This window comes from Notothenia rossii, assembly GCF_949606895.1.
Source record: "Notothenia rossii genome assembly, chromosome: 11".
NCBI classification, from domain to species: Eukaryota; Metazoa; Chordata; class Actinopteri; order Perciformes; family Nototheniidae; genus Notothenia; species Notothenia rossii.
The window spans coordinates 59,858,854-59,864,062 of NC_136910.1; the positions used below are offsets into that span (position 1 = coordinate 59,858,854).

The 5,209-nt window shown below is 44.0% G+C and overlaps 1 protein-coding gene across 1 annotated transcript in view; it reads right to left on the reverse strand.

Moving 5' to 3' along the window:
- Window positions 1-5,009, reverse strand: part of apc (APC regulator of WNT signaling pathway) — a 33,930-nt gene extending 28,921 nt beyond the window's left edge. The window contains exon 1 of the mRNA XM_079660221.1: window positions 4,795-5,009. The gene's annotated coding sequence lies outside the window, so the exon portion shown is untranslated. The remainder of the gene's footprint in view (window positions 1-4,794) is intronic.
- Window positions 5,010-5,209: the final 200 nt, after the last annotated feature.

The following is a 5,209-nucleotide window of genomic DNA, read 5'->3' on the forward strand; positions in this document are numbered from 1 at the left end:
TCTCACCAGCTGTTAGTGCATGTAAACGGTCTGCAGAGGAACTACTTCTCACCAGCTGTTTGTGCATGTAAACGGTCTGCAGAGGAACTACTTCTCACCAGCTGTTAGTGCATGTAAACGGTCTGCAGAGGAACTACTTCTCACCAGCTGTTAGTGCATGTAAACGGTCCTCAGAGGAACTACTTCTCACCAGCTGTTAGTGCATGTAAACGGTCTGCAGAGGAACTACTTCTCACCAGCTGTTTGTGCATGTAAACGGTCTGCAGAGGAACTACTTCTCACCAGCTGTTAGTGCATGTAAACGGTCTGCAGAGGAACTACTTCTCACCAGCTGTTTGTGCATGTAAACGGTCTGCAGAGGAACTACTTCTCACCAGCTGTTAGTGCATGTAAACGGTCCTCAGAGGAACTACTTCTCACCAGCTGTTAGTGCATGTAAACGGTCCTCAGAGGAACTACTTCTCACCAGCTGTTAGTGCATGTAAACGGTCTGCAGAGGAACTACTTCTCACCAGCTGTTAGTGCATGTAAACGGTCTGCAGAGGAACTACTTCTCACCAGAGGCCTGTACTACGAAGCAGGATGTTCTCTTAGCCGGCTAACTTCAGGTAAACTCTGGGGTTGCGTTCGGATAGTTTAAAAATCAGCTCCTAAGTTCTAACCCTATCTCCTATTCCTTGACCTCTGAGTGAAAGGTCACGGGGTTAAGGAATAGTGGATAGGAGAATTCAAAAGGACTTAGGAGAAGAGACTGCGGTGCTTTAGAGAATCGACTGCACTTTCACTATCCGACGTGTTTATGATGCGCCAGCGGACGTCCTGAATGTGCGTCTGCTGCTGTGGGGAAACTATGGAAACTACAGTTTTCTATACAGAGGACTACAACATGGATGTTTAATAAGAACGAGGGACTCATCTAGAGACTCTGTGCTCTGATGCTGTTGCTTTATGCTTTATGAACAACAGAGAAACAGATTCTTCATGACCAAAGCTGGAATTAAATAAAAAGGAAAGTGAAACTTCTGCTCGTCACCCTCTCCCTCCGCTCCACATTAATACAAATGATCCCAATACGTATGATTGATGAAAAGATCTTAAATCAATACAAATGTATTTATTATAAACGTTAGTCCTTCACATCTATCACTGTGTACATCATTCAAACATCTTTTAAAAGTTGAACAAACCCCACACAGCTCAGTGAAATGTTGACTTTATTTGATCATTTCAGTAAAAACTAACGTTCATATTTCTCTTTTTGATTATAATACTGATGAACGTTCAGAACAAAGCACTTTGGCAACTTACCACCTACGTTTTAAAATGCTTAATAAGCACCGTAACTTTCATGATATCATTTCTCTGTCATAATCGTTTGTTTCCGTGAACGGCCGACTGTTGTGTGACGGCAAATGCTGCGGCTGCAATGCATTGTGGGGCAGCATTTTCTCCTCTCCTTTCGGTGAGGGAGGTCCAGTGGTTCCTAAGCTAAAGGAGGTGATAAAGGAAGTTTGAAACCTCCTTTCCTTTCATCTAGAGAATTGGAACGGCACTTATCATGGGTGCCACTGAGGGACTTCCGGGTCATTTCACTCCGTTAGGAAGGTTCCTAAGAGAAATGGACTATTCGAACGCAACCTGGGTTTCCGGTCCTACGAAGCTGGTTCTCTTTTGAGCGGGCTAGATCTCCATGGTAACTGATGCTGTGCGGCTAACCTGCCCCGGAGCAGGTTAGGTTGCAGGCTAAGAGATCAACTCAGTGAAAGCACTGCCTGCTGACCAATCAGAGCTCAGTGTGCGGAGTTTAAAGCATCAAGTCATATTACAGGAGAAAGGAAATACAGAAAAGCTGCCGTTGCAGAAAAGACGGCCGGCAGAAATCAGCGACTGTGTGAACGTGAACATTAATAGAATATCACCTCCCATCTTCAGAGCAATCTGACTATTAGAACATTAGCGTTAAGAAAGCTTACTTAAATATCTGCCACAACATAAGTAACCGGATCAGAGTAACATTAAGTACAGTCCGCGGCATATCACATCATAATGTATCATCTCCTTATCTGAGTCAGCTGAGCCGTATCTGGCCGTGCAACACTCACAGTGTCACATACTGGATGCAGAAGGATTATTTGAAGCAACACATTAAGTTGAGGAAACACTCGAGTCAAATGTAATGAAAGTCAGATGGTGTCTTAGACGGGGCAGTGATATCATAAACCTGTTCATGTACGCATTCAAACACTTGTTCTGTTACCAGCTGTATTCACCTTGCAGGTGCAGCTATGTGGCTTTGATCCTGGATCAAGTGTTTAAGTCATGGATGTTTAAAGTTTAACTTCTTCATATGTCGAATATTATAGTTGACTTTTCATTCAGGAAGTATGACGCTGCGCTGTCAGTACGCTTCTCCATGTTTGTGATTGGTCGAATGCTCCAGATACCACCCCTTTCATGTGACCGCTCCTAACTAGATAGGACACGGCTGGCTTGAGCGATCCACTTGATAACCAGCGTCGTAGGACCGTTTAGAGAGAGCGCGTATGTTTTGGATTAGGCCAACCGGCTAACTCAAACATATCCAGGTTAGGTTGAACCAGCTTCGTAGTACAGGCCTCTGATGTTAGTGCATGTAAACGGTCTGCAGAGGAAATACTTCTCACCAGCTGTTAGTGCATGTAAACGGTCTACAGAGGAACTACTTCTCACCAGCTGTTAGTGCATGTAAACGGTCTACAGAGGAACTACTTCTCACCAGCTGTTAGTGTATGTAAACGGTCTACAGAGGAACTACTTCTCACCAGCTGTTAGTGCATGTAAACGGTCTACAGAGGAACTACTTCTCACCAGCTGTTGGTGCATGTAAACGGTCTGCAGAGGAACTACTTCTCACCAGCTGTTAGTGTATGTAAACGGTCTACAGAGGAACTACTTCTCACCAGCTGTTAGTGCATGTAAACGGTCTACAGAGGAACTACTTCTCACCAGCTGTTAGTGCATGTAAACGGTCTACAGAGGAACTACTTCTCACCAGCTGTTGGTGCATGTAAACGGTCTGCAGAGGAACTACTTCTCACCAGCTGTTAGTGCATGTAAACGGTCTACAGAGGAACTACTTCTCACCAGCTGTTGGTGCATGTAAACGGTCTGCAGAGGAACTACTTCTCACCAGCTGTTAGTGTATGTAAACGGTCTGCAGAGGAACTACTTCTCACCAGCTGTTGGTGCATGTAAACGGTCTACCGAGGAACTACTTCTCACCAGCTGTTAGTGCATGTAAACGGTCTACAGAGGAACTACTTCTCACCAGCTGTTGGTGCATGTAAACGGTCTACAGAGGGACTACTTCTCACCAGCTGTTAGTGCATGTAAACGGTCTACAGAGGAACTACTTCTCACCAGCTGATAGTGCATGTAAACGGTCTACAGAGGAACTACTTCTCACCAGCTGTTAGTGCATGTAAACGGTCTGCAGAGGGACTACTTCTCACCAGCTGTTAGTGCATGTAAACGGTCTACAGAGGAACTACTTCTCACCAGCTGTTAGTGCATGTAAACGGTCTACAGAGGAACTACTTCTCACCAGCTGTTAGTGCATGTAAACGGTCTACAGAGGAACTACTTCTCACCAGCTGTTAGTGCATGTAAACGGTCTGCAGAGGGACTACTTCTCACCAGCTGTTAGTGCATGTAAACGGTCTACAGAGGAACTACTTCTCACCAGCTGTTGGTGCATGTAAACGGTCTACAGAGGAACTACTTATCACCAGCTGTTAGTGCATGTAAACGGTCCTCAGAGGAACTACTTCTCACCAGCTGTTAGTGCATGTAAACGGTCTGCAGAGGGACTACTTCTCACCAGCTGTTAGTGCATGTAAACGGTCTGCAGAGGGACTACTTCTCACCAGCTGTTAGTGCATGTAAACGGTCTGCAGAGGGACTACTTCTTACCAGCTGTTAGTGTATGTAAACGGTCTACAGAGGAACTACTTCTCACCAGCTGTTGGTGCATGTAAACGGTCTGCAGAGGAACTACTTCTCACCAGCTATTAGTGCATGTAAACAGTCTGCAGAGGATGAAATTCCTGTGCTCCCTAGTTCCACATTCAGATATAGTGAACATCATTTATATCTTCCACATTATTCTGTTATCTTCTTTCTTACAGCTATCGTTTTCACGCAAGTATAATATAAGTTTTTCACTTCTGGTTAGATGCTAACTACAATGTGTGGTTTTAAGTACTTCTAAGATCTTATCTAATCTATGTATAGATACTGTATCCTCTATAGATACTGTATCTTTGCTGCATAGTTCAGTATTTATGTTGATACTGTATATATACTGTGCAGTACTATATAAATACTGTGATATAAATACAGCTCAGTATATATGAATACAGCTCAGTACTATGTAATACAGGACAGTACTATATGAATACAGTATTATATAAGTACTGTACAGTACTATGTAATACAGTAATATATAAATACAATACTATATAAATATTGTACAGTATCGCGTAACATAAGTGTTTTTGTGACAAAAGCTATGTTAGCAGTTAGCCGTTAGCTCAACAGAACAACTGACCCGTTACTTTTTTCCTCACATTTCTCAGAATAAATCCATAACTATCGCCTGCCGGTTGGTTTATTAAACACCGGTTCCTCCATCCTGTCCCCGGCTAGAGACGGTAACCGTTAAAACACCGTTAAAAAGGCCGTTAAAACACCGAGTAACAACCAAAACAAACCGTTAGCATGAAGCTAAAGGTTAGCATTCGCTGTGGTTCTTACCTTTAAAGAAAACAAAGAGCTCCAGGGTCTCGGAACATCCCTGGGGAAGCCTCTCTCTGCCGGTACCGGGAAGAGGACCCGTCAGTACCGGCTCATCTCTCCAGTCACTGCGGGGAAACAGTTACTAAAGTCAGGAGAAGTTTTCTCTCTCGGGCCTCACTGTGAGAAACTGCAGCTGGCCGCCATCTTGTGCCTGACTGAGGACCAGAGGAGCGGAAAGTCTTCAGCTTCTTCACTGGAGGAAAAGTACTCATACTGTACAAGTACTCGACTGGGAGGAAAAGTACTCATACTGTACAAGTACTCTACTGGGAGGAAAAGTACTCATACTGTACAAGTACTCAACTGGGAGGAAAAGTACTCATACTGTACAAGTACTCTACTGGGAGGAAAAGTACTCATACTGTACAAGTAC